This window comes from Fukomys damarensis, unplaced genomic scaffold, assembly GCF_012274545.1.
Source record: "Fukomys damarensis isolate Sample0158 unplaced genomic scaffold, DMR_v1.0_HiC HiC_scaffold_21, whole genome shotgun sequence".
Lineage (NCBI taxonomy): Eukaryota > Metazoa > Chordata > Mammalia > Rodentia > Bathyergidae > Fukomys > Fukomys damarensis.
This window is the reverse complement of record NW_022900933.1, coordinates 9,121,856-9,135,319: the sequence shown is the minus strand read 5'-3', so window position 1 is coordinate 9,135,319 and position 13,464 is coordinate 9,121,856. Positions and strand designations below refer to the sequence as shown.

The 13,464-nt window shown below is 35.3% G+C and overlaps 1 protein-coding gene across 1 annotated transcript in view; it reads right to left on the bottom strand.

Moving 5' to 3' along the window:
• The window catches only part of Fut8 (fucosyltransferase 8), a 291,305-nt gene that overhangs the window by 126,585 nt on the left and 151,256 nt on the right, over positions 1 to 13,464 (bottom strand). The gene's annotated exons all lie outside the window — the stretch shown is intronic.

The window sequence follows — 13,464 nt, the reverse complement described above, 5'->3', positions numbered from 1 at the left end:
TAGATACAAAGCTCAAAGGTAGGTAAGATAAAACAGTAACACTATAATCACTAGTTTACTAAATGAAGCACAATATTCAGGACAAATTGTAAAGTGACTTGTAAATCTTGAAGACCACAGAGTACATCTGGATGTCTTGGCCAGGATTAATCAGATGAACTCATCACCATTACTGAAAAGATTATTCAGATCAGTGCCTTTTGAACTGCTGGCTAAGCACATTATCTACAGCAAGCAGTTCAGATAGCAAAACTATTACATTTTATAGGAAGAGAGACCTTGATAAGAGTTGAACTATTTTTTTAGTTGTGTGAAGTTATTAAATATTTCTAAGCTTCTTTTTCCTTATCTGTACTATGAAAAATTAACAATAGTACCACAAAAATTTATTTTCAGGACTATATGTCCCAAAATAGTGGGAGCTCAATAAATATTATCTACTAACATTGTTATACTGTTCTTTTGTGGAATATTACAGAATATTGTGGACTATCTCTATGGCACACCCCCAAATTTTTTAAAGATAATAAAGAAATGATGATAGCTTCTTCTTATGAATTAAACTGCTGAGGTAACCAGGATCACTGATTTAAAAAAGAATTACAGAAATTCCACATATCACAGTGAAACAAGTAATCCCATATAAATCCAAACATCTCTCTAAGTCAAAGAATGAAAATCACAGACAAAAGGAGGAAGTTAGAGCATAAGAAAAAAATCAGTTGGTGGATACCCACCATGAGAGGATTCCAGAAGTGAAATTACTAATGTGCTTTCTCAGTTTTAGTCTTATATTGATAAGCACAGCACAAGCATCTTTCAGAGTTTTTAAAAAATCAGTTATTTGACTGCATTTTTAAGTTTCTGGAAACTGGGTTCAAAGGAAACTAGTTACTCTGCATTTCTAAGTTTCTCCAGCTAGGAGCTTAGGGAGGATCTGACAACTAACTGTAGCACACTGTGCCTAAGAACCTTCCTCCTTTTGTCTTTCTTCCTGTGACCTAAATTAGCTTGGTGTGTGTACTATTTGCATTTATCCAGCTCACTCTATCTTAAATTGCCCTAACTATCTACTTAAAGGCTAAATAACTAAGCTATTTCACTCTAAACGGTAAGTTTAGATAGGGCTCTGATGAGAAAACTCAACAGACAAGAATATATAGCAAATTCTATCACAGAACAAAATCATAAAATTTAAATTGTTATTTTTTCAGAAAAAAGAGAATTTTATGTCATTAATTTAACAGTTGAGATTTTTAAGGTTTGATACTTTGGTGTTTGGTTTCTTGATAAGCTATATCGAAGATTTAAGCTGAAAACCATCTGAAGAACAAGTAAGATTTAGTAACTCCCCTACCTATTAGACAAACTCATACCACTGTCTCATGTTAGTTCTGAGAAGACCCGGAGGCCTCCCTGTCACTGTCCTGATGACAAAGCAACTGGGCTCTCTCTTAACTGCGCTCATCTCTTTACCAAGCAGTTGCGCCCCTGAACCTCACGTGTTTTTATTCACTACTTTCCTCCCCAGCCAGTCTATGAGCTTTCCGTATCTCTCTGTTCCTCTTCCCTTTGTTCTCAACTCCATCTAGACGCACACAAAATATTGTCTCTTCTATATTTTATTTAATTTTGTCTAACTTTTTTCACCAAATGAGGCCCTCACTTTTAATTTCAGCCTTCTGCAAATTCTTGGAAAATGCAGGCAAGTTCTTCACTACTTCAGAAATAGGATAAGCTTTTCTCCAATTTCAAATACAATTCTCAATATAGTCCTCTACACTCCAGAAACCTGAGAAATCTTCTCAGTCTCCCTGCATTCTGAGACCTCACCAGTGTCTCCTCTGAAGCTATGGCTCAATGGATAGGAAGAATCAGTTTCTTCTAGCTCCCCACTGTCCATAACAAGACTGGAGTTATCAAAATAATAGGCTGGACCCCACTTTCCCATGGTAAAATATCACTAACAAATTCCATATCTTTGGATACTATGCCAGGCATATAATCAAATTTATTTAATTGGAATGTGGGGCAGACATGCTTACTTTAGAAAAAATGAAAAGGACAAGATTAATAATATAAAAAGATATTTGAAGGAAGTATACTCTGGCCAACTGTTTTTGTTGTTGTTGTTGTTGTTGTTTTGTTTTTTTGGGTTTTTTTTTTTGTTTTTTTTTTTGGTACCAGAGATTGAACTTGGGACCTTGTGCTTGCAAGTCAGGAGGCAGCCCCACTGAGCTAAAACCCTGGCCCTCTGGCCAACTGTTATCAGTAGATATTTCTGCAAGTCCAGAGTACTTTAAACGTGATTTACTAGTCCTGAGAATTTTCAATATGGTCTCTAATTACTGACTTAGACACATAGATGTAAAAACATTGAGTAACCTTTTAACCCTTTTTCACTGTGGATGAAAGTGTGACTTAAAGAATAACACACAGAAGGATTAATAGGAAATAGGAGTTTGAAATAAAACTTGGACAGGGTTGCATACACTCTTCTCACCTAACATTTTAGCTACATAATACGTACTTTGAGTATAACATCAAATTTTAACAAATACTTAAAGACAAAAATCACATCAGTAAAATACTAAAAAGCTCATTTTTATATGTTTTAGATGTTTTTAAAAGTTACAGTAGCTTAAAAATGATCATTTAAAATATTGCTTGTAATACAGTTTTGCTTCCTAAAATTCTCCACTTTTTGTAACCGGTTTTATTTCTTTGGGTGTAAAGAATTTTTGCTTAGTATTGTGATGCTGTATATGTTTTGTCCCAATTATAATGTTTCCGTCTACCATCATCCAGCTTTCCCTACTGAAGTGATACAGCCATGGAGATTTGCCTTTGTTTTTGTTAGAATGCTTTTCAGTTCTGTATTTAGTATCTTAAGTACTACAGAAAAGATGTCACTTCTTCCTTTAAGGCTGTTGTGTAATATATATAAGGACTGGAATTGTGTTTTTAAAGAAAAGTATTCAAGTATGACAATATACTATCTCTGTTTTCACCATTCAAAGTGCTATTTAGTAGTTGAAACTTAATGTCAAAATGTGTTGTGCTTTTTATTGCACTTCCACAGCTTTGAAAATATATGCACATATTGTTTCCAGAAAAATATATAGCTTTTGATGTCCTATTAAATGACAGTTCTTTTTCACATTTAGTTATTTAATATTGGGAGGATGGGCAGTTTGATTTTTGAATCTGTTATATATTCAATTCTGCAAAAGGTGATGTTAAACCTCAAAAAGAATTTAAGTACCAAATAATAATGAGGAGGAGGAGGGAGAAAGGGAGAGGTGGAAGTGGTGGCTGCAGAGAGCCAGGCATAATGGCACATTCTAGAAATCCAGCCCTCAGAAGGCTGAGGCAGAAGCACCACCCTTAGTTTGAGCCTGTCCTACATAGTTTGATCAAGGCCAGTCTAGATTACATAGGGACATCCTGTCTCAAAAACAACAACAAAACAAAGAAAATTTTAAAAATACAATAGTGGGTAGAGGAAGTAATGTTCAAGAAATGAGATCTGGAATTTCATAACCTTCCTCTTTAACCAATCTAAAAAATCAAATTCCTTAAAGTCTCAATAATACACTTTTAAAAAAACAATTAACAATGAAAGAGCCCAGTGAGGACATTCAAGTTTTTTCTTCACAAAAAAATTAACTTTTAATCCCTTAAAATGATCCACAATTCTGAAACAAAACACAAACAATCGTGAGCCAGATTTTAAATCTAACATGAACATACACTGAAGGTAAAGGTAAAATAAGGTTATCTCATGCCTGTAATCTCAGCACTCAGGAGGCTGAGACAGGAGGATCACCAAAGTTGGAGGCCAGCCTGAGCTACATAGTGAGTTCAAGGACAGCCTGAACTACATAATTAGAACCTGTCTCAAACAAACAAACAAGCAAAAAGGAAAGATAAGGTTATTTTAAGATAATACGTCTAAATTAAATATTTACTAATAGCTCATAATGCCTTCTGCAATTTAGCTGAGAACCACCAAATAATCTTCTAAATAGTACAAAAGACATCACTTCTCAGTAGCAGAAGATATTTGCTAAATGACAATAAAAAAGGAAAGTATGCTAGATATGCTGGCACATAACTGTAATTCTGTAATCTCTGGGAGCCTGAGGCAGGAGGACTGCAAATTCAAGACCATCCTGGGCAACTTAGCAAGACCCTATCAAAATTATGAAATGGGCTGCGGATGTAGCTCAACCCTGACTTTAATCCCAAGCCCCAGACACAAAACAAAACGGGAAAGTGAGCAAAAAAGGGCAACCTGCTCACTAAGAAAGAGGAAAAAGGTACTGATGAAATTGAATGTGGCCCTGGTAGTGACAATGAATTTTACTCTTAAGAACAAAAACTACTCAAAGCATATTTATGGTTTTGATTTCAGACTATTTCTACCCAAGCAAATAAAAAAGAAATATCATTCGTTAAACATGATTGAAGTCTTTCTTAAAAAATAAGATATACTTTATACACATAAAAAAAGGATTGGTACAGCTTCATGTGAAAGCACTGAGGTAAGATAGAAGAAATAAAAAGAAGAAAAGAAAGGAGACGGGAAATCATAAATAAAAATTGTGCCTTTTAAAAGACCACAACTTACAAGACTCAGGCAAATTTACCCAACATGATTCTTGCCCGCATTCCTTTGGTTAAATTTAGCCTACTTTCCTACCAGACCCATCACTAAAAGGCCATATACATTGACTTAATTAAGAAAGTAAAGAGCAGGAAAATGAATCTAAAATAAAGGAGCAGATTAAGAGAATCTAGAGAATATTTTAATTACCTATAAAAAAAAAAACCCACTCTTGCTCTCACAACTGTGAAACAGGCTAGTACCCTATGGGTAGGGAATGAGACAGGCAATTAAAGCATGGTAAAGCTGGACAGGGAAGCATGACCTATTAATCACAAGCCCCCAGGACAACGTGCAGAGCAGTTCCCAAAGCTTTATATGTGGACTTCTCAAGAGAATTTGAGCAGGTTTTCCACAGGATAGCCTAGACCTGACAGCAACCTGAGGCAGGGATGAACAAAAAGGACAGTCCACAATGATTTTTTACAGTGATGACCAACCTCATGCTGTAGGAGCACTTCTTTTCCTCCTTTAACTTGGCCCAAACTCACTCTGTAGAGTCTGTTTCTTTTCTTTAGTAAAACTGTGCTACCATTTGTGTTTGTCTTAATCATTTCTTTGCTCAAGACAGAAAGAACCTAGAAACCACCTCCACAAGGAGACTCCAGCAACCCAAACCCAGTAAGGGCCTCTTTTTCCTGAGATTTCTACCTCTTCAAGAGAAGTAAAAATGTTCCTGGTTGAAAAGTGTAATGCATCTCATTTCTCTGAGCATCCTAAATCCTCAATAAAACACTTCCTGTGCCTCTTTCTAACTCATCCTGGAAATTCCTTTTCTGTGATGAAACTCGGCGAGCATACTTCAAAAGAGTGAATTATATTCCTTATTTCAGCTTCAGGAACCTCACAGATCCAAATTTTTTGTAATCCAACTGATTACAGATTTCTCTGTTGTTTATAAAAAAGGAGGAAGAAGAAGAGGTTGAGAAGATTGACAAAACACGCAATATATTCACAAGTAATAATGCAATTCCATGAATATGGCTTGGCTCATCGACTGCAATGAGTCACATACAGTGACTGCTTAAGAAATGTCTACCAATTGAATGATGCATTTAAAAAAATCTAGCAACAGCAGCTTTCCAACAAGTAAAAGAAAAAAATTTCCCTCAAAGTATAAAAAATAAATGGAATGGCTTGACACGGTGCTAGACATCTGTAATCTGGACACTAAGGCAGGAAAACTACAAGTTTGAGCCCAGTCTGGGCAATGTAACAGCTTAGTGAGAGCTCGTCTCAAAGAACTGTTTAAAGAGGCTGGGGATGCTAAAGGCCCTAGGTTCACTTCCCAGTAGGAAAGGAGAAGATGGAAGAGGAAAGTGGAGAGGGGGAGAAGAGGAGAGAGGGAAAAGGGAAGAGCACAAAATGGAGAAGGGAACAGGGCAGGGAAGAGGACTGGGACAGAGACAGGGAAGGGGAAAAGGAAGGGAAGGGATGAAGCACTGTTCCCAATGCGGATACCACATGCTGGTTCAGGTTTCAGTAAATCACTAGAAGAATGCCCTTAGAGATTATTTTAAGCTGAGAAAGTGACTAAACATGCCCAAAACCTCTGAGGTTATACCTTGAAGAATATCTGTCCTAGTCCAAAATGAGATAGCTTCAGTGTATCACAAAGAGCTAGGTTATTTTTATGAAATAACGACATTCCTTAAATACATGTCCAATACAACACTACCTTTCCACCAAAGGCTAAAATCTAAACAAACCCTCGATAACTGAGGATGATCTCACAATTTATATATTCATTTTCTCAGAGGACACAATTTGCCTATAAAATGCTACTGCTTGGTCAGGGATTTAGCTCAGTGGTTCTGCCACCTGCCTCACAAGAGCAAAGTACTGAGTTTGATCTCCAGTACCAAAAAACAAAACAAAACAAAACAAAAAAACCCAAGCAAACAAACAAACAAAAAATGCTACTGCTTGAATGAAAGAAAAACAAACAGGCCACATGTCAGTCACTAACTTCCCCATAAATAATCTTGTCATTCTTTTATCCAAAAGTTACAACTGCATATTTTATTTCATGTCACAGTAACACAGTCATGTTTTCCCAAACTACCTTTCAGCAGAGGTACAATTTGAGCACAAAACCAATGTGAAATCCTGTGTGTGTGTGTGTGTTTGTACACTGTGCATCTCCAAAGAGATTCGGAGCCTATTTTTAAAATGAAGCTGAAAAAAATACTGTACATACAGCCACAAATGTATGCTACAGAGAAGTTTTTATAATTTATCCTTCACATAATAAGCAAATGAAAACATCCTGAAGAGCTAGGAGGTTTAGATCTAGAAACAATTATGTTTTGCCTTCTTCCAATCTTTTTTTTTTTAAATTACCTTGCAACAGATTTTACCTTTTTGACTACAACCAACCTGAGCAAAGAACTGTTACAATCAGCCATAACTCGCCTACAGTGTTAACGACATCAGTAAAGCATGCTGCTACTAGGTTATATATAATACAAATAGATGCACGAAGCCTGTTTAACAGTACATATTTCTCTTGGCTTATATACAATAGAGTACACAGAAAGGCAACAACTAATTTTTAGCTGAGATATTAAAGATGGAACTTACTTCATAAAGCATTTTAGCTTCAAGCTACACGATCAGAGAGATTAAAATCAAGACAGATTCTCTTCAACTTCCCCTCATGTCACCAATGATAAAATAACCTGTTCAGAACGTCACATATAACACTACTTAATCTTTAATAGCGTAACTGCTTTTCATCCAACAGTATCAGGCTGCTTTGCCAATGCTAATTAAATTATACAAAACCCCAATAAGGTAAGCATTATCAACATCTGAAGGCTAATTCTTCCACAGACTTGGATTTTTCTTGTTTATTATCTTGCTATCTGCCTGAAGTGTAACACAGTTGTCAGAACGAGGGAGTTAAGTTCAAAGATATAATGTATTACAAACTCTCAGAAGAAAAATCTCATGCTCCTTTCATGTTTTTAACTGTGTCCATCAAACCTGAAATACCAACTTTTTTTTTTTTTTTGCCTTTCACTGAAAACAATGACTAGTGATAGGCCAAAGAAAGTCATATACCATTAATACCAATTACAAGGGTAAATATGAGTTTCTTCATATTAAAACAAAAAATGTTAAGCTATGCCTACATGCATTTAAGTAAATTTTAAGTATTCACACAGTTATTCTTATGAGAGAACAGTTAATCTTTTCTACAAAAATTTCAAGGATTTGTTAAGTGTCAAAGTACAGTACCTTCTCTTTTCCTCCATTAACGTAGGTTACTACACTAGCTATGGTTTTAAGCAAAATATAGACAGAAGTAAAACTGAAGGACGTAACATTTTCCCAAATCAATACAGAAATGTTTTTGTTTTCCCCTATGATGAGATGACAACTGTGTAAAATTCTCAAAATACAATAATAACACCACCTCTTCTCCTCATGGAGATTTTTATCCAGGCAGATGAAGAGACAGAAGGTGAAAGAGCATCTCTATCCTTTGCCCTTGGCATGTATAGCCTGAAGTATGAAACATAGAAATAACAAATAGTAGATGAAAAAAACAATGGCTTAACCAGGATTTTTCACTGAAACAGTAAATCCTCAAGTTATACGGTGTTTTAGAACCTTTTATTCTTGTCTGGCAGCAAGAGTCACAATATTAGGTTTCTAATGTGTTTCCACTTCTCAAAAGGACTATAGTTCTTCCATAACCTAACGTATTCTACATACTAATTCAAATTTAGGAAAACGATGACGGATACATTGGGTTCTAACATGCTGCCATCTAGGCTATGAAACTTTTTTCATTATTAGTGTTTACCTTAGTTTGATCATGAGGAGAAAAAAATGATCTCCAGGAATTCTCTCACTAGTACTTATTTTCTCGCTCTATGATACATACAGACATAAAAACAATTCTACAAATTATGTCAAAATGTTAGAATGTTAACAAAAATATAAAGCACTCTCCTTTCCTACGTCTCTTTTCACCTGTACCACAAATAATCTAGATATGCTAGGTGAAAGCATACTTGCTACAAAATCGTTTTCAAATTCACACTTAGAAGTAATGTTTTTCCTGTTTTAAGAGGTTATGGAGACAACAAAATTTCAGTCCATGAACTCATGGTCAACATGATTTTTATGTTTGTTCAAGATTATATAGAAAAATATACTAAGTAGAAAATTAAGCTAAGCAAACAAGGAGGGCCCTTGAACACTAATGATATAGTTAGAAAATTACTGTTAACAGGTCAGGTCATCCACTGCTATGTCATGTAGGTATATTTACGTTTTTCTCCTCACCGAGAGAGAATGTATCTGAAAGTTTGCACAAGGAAATGACACAGGTATTGCCCCTGGGAATGGGAGCTAAGAGGGGTGGACTGATATGAACAGTATCTTATACTCCTCTTATAATACTGGAATGTTTTATTATGTTTCTCATTGCATCACTTTCAAAAACTGAAATCTCTTATTACATCAAAAATTATAAAATCAAATTTATTAATGTAAAAAGAAAGGATAAAAAAGAGGAGAGATCATCCTAATGAGTGACTAAAGGTGAACTTTTAAACCATTTAAGACATGGCCTTTGACAAGGGGAGTAAATATCTAGGCAAAAGTCTCAGAACTGCCACGATGTTCTCTGTAGAATTAGGTCTGAATGCAAAAATTCTTACTTTCAAATTTATATACACTCATTATACTTTATTTCTTTTAAGTGCATTTAGATACATAATACTATGAAAAGACTTTGATAATTAAGAGTAAGTTTCTAAAGAAATCAGAATTCTTTTTTTTTTTTTTTAGACATCTTGCTATGTGTTGGAACTCCTCCTGCCTCAGCCTCCTGAGTGCTGGTATTACACACGTGCACCACCATGCCTTTGCTCTTTTTTAAAATAATGCTTCATCCTGATAGATTATATGTAGGAATGAGGAAATAATATCCCTTAGTGGATTTTATCACACATTTTTCCTGCAGAGTCTTTTGAAAATACCTGTTTTCTGAGTAACACTAAAACAAAAGAAAAAATTAAGAAAGAGGGAAGAAAGGATATAGAAGAAGAATGAGAAGGGATAGAGAGGAACAAGAAAAGGAATAAGAAAGGCAAGAAAAATTTAAAAATGTGATAACATGATCTCTTCAGGACTAAGAATCACAAGTCATTAAAAAAAAGGCATTGTTATATAGCAGACATTTACAGACATAAACATAAAACTGAAACAGCCCCTATCTTCAAGTGTACAATCTGGTCTAAAGTCAGATACAAGTTATGAATTGCAGTACATTTAATAACAGTTATAATAGGGCACAAAGGTACAGACTATAACAAGAAGAGATAAATGTTAATGAAACAATGATGTTTAAAAAAGGCAGCCCATGCTTGAGCCATCCTAAAAATTAGGAAGGGTTTGTTGGATGGTGAAGGAAAGGAAAGATTTCAAGAAAAAAATCAGAAGCAGACTTCCAAGAAGATGGAGAAGTAGTGAAAAGCAGAGAAACAAACTCCGAGATTTGGTGTCTAGCCACTGGAATATAGCAACATAAGGAAGAGAAGGAGGGAAGTGGGTCTCCAAGACCAAGCAAAGATCTGAAGTGAGAATTGAAGCCCACAGGGAGAGTGAAGAGAGACTTCAATATAGAAGGAGATTGAAAGCAGAGCTTCCTCCCTGAGCCCTGACTCATTGTGTGGGAAGGGCAGTTCAAACTCACAGACATACGGTGACTACTGGTGAGCCCAGAGGCCTCCATGAAGAAATGCACCAGAGGAAGGGAACACTGCATATAGTGGATGGCAGTGGATGGTGAGTTATGTGGATTCAGATCTCCTCTGAGAAAGGGTGATTGGCTGGTACCCATCTTTCAGAAGGGACAACTGATCTTAGAACTCAGAGCAATTGCTGGCTCAATCTATTGGTTCCCAGCATCACAGTGAGGGAGAACTGAGTTCAAGCCAGCAGGAGGCAAACAGGCTGAATAAATTGGGTTTTAGCCTCACAGCCAAAAATCAGATTGAACTTCAGTGTAACTAAAGGTTCAAAATTGCTGGGATTAATCAACACAGCTCTGTTCGTCCGATACGTCTAAAAGTAACAGCACAGACAAATTGAAGTGGACTATTTTTTTATTTTCTTCTTTATTTCCTCTTTTGTTTTTGTTTTGTTTTGTTCTCCATTGTTCTTGCTTTTATATGTGTGAACACTGTTTACAGCTTTTTGTTGCTGTTGTTGTTCTGTTCTTTGTATTTCTTGCTTCCCTCTTTTCTTGTCTTCTTTGCCAGTTTTCCAAAATATGCATAATCTTCCTTTGTCCTTGCTGTAATCTCTTCCTATTTTTCCATTTCTCTCAGTTTTTTCCCCTAATTTTTAAATTTTCTCCCCTGAGGGAAAAATCATCATATTGAGGGGATACTTACTGAATATAATTTTCTGATTTGCTTTAGATTTTGATATATAATCACAAATACAGTTCAAACAGTTAACAGTTATAAATCAATACTTATAGTCTGTCATTTTCTAGGCTGCGTTGTTATTGTTATTGTTGTTATTGTTGATGATTCTACTTTAGCCAAGGTGACACAGAATTTGTTATTTCTGAGGCTGTGCTTGATGTTACTGTTAATGCTGATTAATCTACTTTAGCTAAGGTGACAGTTGTTCTAAGCAGTTGTTCTTACTGATCCAGTCTGACATAGCCTAAGGCAATAGTATAAGCCAGTGCCAAAAACCAGGGGAGAGGACAAATAGGCAGCAACTTCTCATGGGCAATACATTGAAGAAGTAGGCTCTTGCAACAGATTCAAACCTAAAAGCTCAGTTATAAATAGGAGGCATCTCTGAGAAAAAGTCATTTTCTAAATGTTCTAAATACTAGTAATAAAGTTACTCACTGTGAGGAATTTAGAAACATCAACCCAGGAAACAAGCTTTAAAAAAATGGAAAATGAGAGATACTTAAGCAAGATGCAACCCAGAATTCCAGCTCAGGAAAGGCAAACTTGGGGCAATAAGGTGAAACACTTCTAAAGTCACCCACTTGGACTCTTTGAAGCAGTAACAGTGGCAGCTGATGAATGAAGTAAAGGCTCATTTTTATCTAGAGGAAAAACATCAAATCAGAAATAATGTATCAGATAACTACAGAGATGGTGACCATAATGAAAGACTTGGTTAGGACTCTAGAGCAGACAAAGATAAAAAAAATTTTTTTAATTTAAAGAAGAGGAGCTTAAGAAAACAATAAAAAACATGAACACCCAACACAGCAAAGAAATGAAATACCTACACAAAACAGATTCAGATACCCAAGATTAAAAATTTTAATGAAAGTATATGCATTAGAATAAAGAAGTGTGAGAAGAGAATATCAGATGTAGAAGACAGGATTGTAGTTAGTGATTATGAAAACAAAGATTTCTTAAAAATAACAAAGGATGATGAAAAAATCAATCCAAATGTTAGATAATGCACAGAAGAATAACGTAAGATTGACTGGAGCTAATGAAAAAACAACATAAAATACCTTCTCACAAAGTAATGACAGAAAGTATCTCAAGCACAGAATAAGAATGTTACATATAGATAAGTGAAGCATATAGACCTCCAATTAGCCATGATCAAAAACAATCTACACCAAGGCTTACAACAGTCAAGATTTCAAAAATTCAACACGAGAACAGAATATTAAAAGCTGTTTGAGAAAAGAAACAAGTCATATGTAAAGGAAAGCCCAACACTCCACAACACAAACTCCAAGGTCACAGAGAGCATGGAATGAGCATTTAAAGCCCTAAAAGAAAATAAGCTTCAACCCAGACTGATGTACCCCACAAAATTATCTTTCAAAGTAGGTGGTAAACTGAGACACTTTCATGACAAAGAATACCTGAAGAAAATTGATGACCACCAAACCTGCACTCCAACATGTTCTAAAGGACATTCTAAAAAGAGGTAACAAGGACTACAGTTCCATAAACAACAACAGAATGAATTTACCAGGCAAGGCAAGGAACTGAACAGAGGGGGAAAAAAGGGAGCCAACAACAGGAAAATAACATGACAAAGATAAGTTAATACATATCAGTTATAACCATCAATGTAAATGGTCGCAATTCTCTGATCAAAAGAAACAGACTGGCAGAATGAATCAAGAGGCAAGATCCAATAATATGCTTCATATAAGAAACACAATTTAATTCAAAAATAAAATTCATAGACTGAGAGTCAAAGGATAGAAAAAATATTCCATGCAACAGGAAAATGGGAAAAAGCAGGGGCAGTTATTCTATTTGCCAAAAAGTGGATTTCAAGACAACACAGATCAAAAGAGACAAAGAAGGTCACTACATCCTTGTAAGGGAGCAATACAAGAGAAAGAGGCAACAATCATAAATATATATGCAACAAATACCAGCATACCCAACTGTAAAAACAAATCTTAATGGACATGAAAAATCAATAAGCACTAATACAATTATAATTGGGGATCTCAAAGCCCCACTGTCGCAAATAGATCAACTAGGCAAAAATTAACACAGAAATATCTGAATTGAACCAAATATTTGAACAAATGGACTTCAGAGATGTTTACAGAGTGTTCCACCACACAAAATCAGAATACACATTCATCTCAGCTACACATGGGACATTCTCTAAAATTGACCATATACTAGGTCACAGAACATATTAGGTCACAGAACTTACTTAAGTAAATGCAAAAAAAGCATTTCACATGTTCAAATTATCCTGTCCATTTTAAGAGAACATAGAGTGGATAATATTGGAAATCAAAGGAA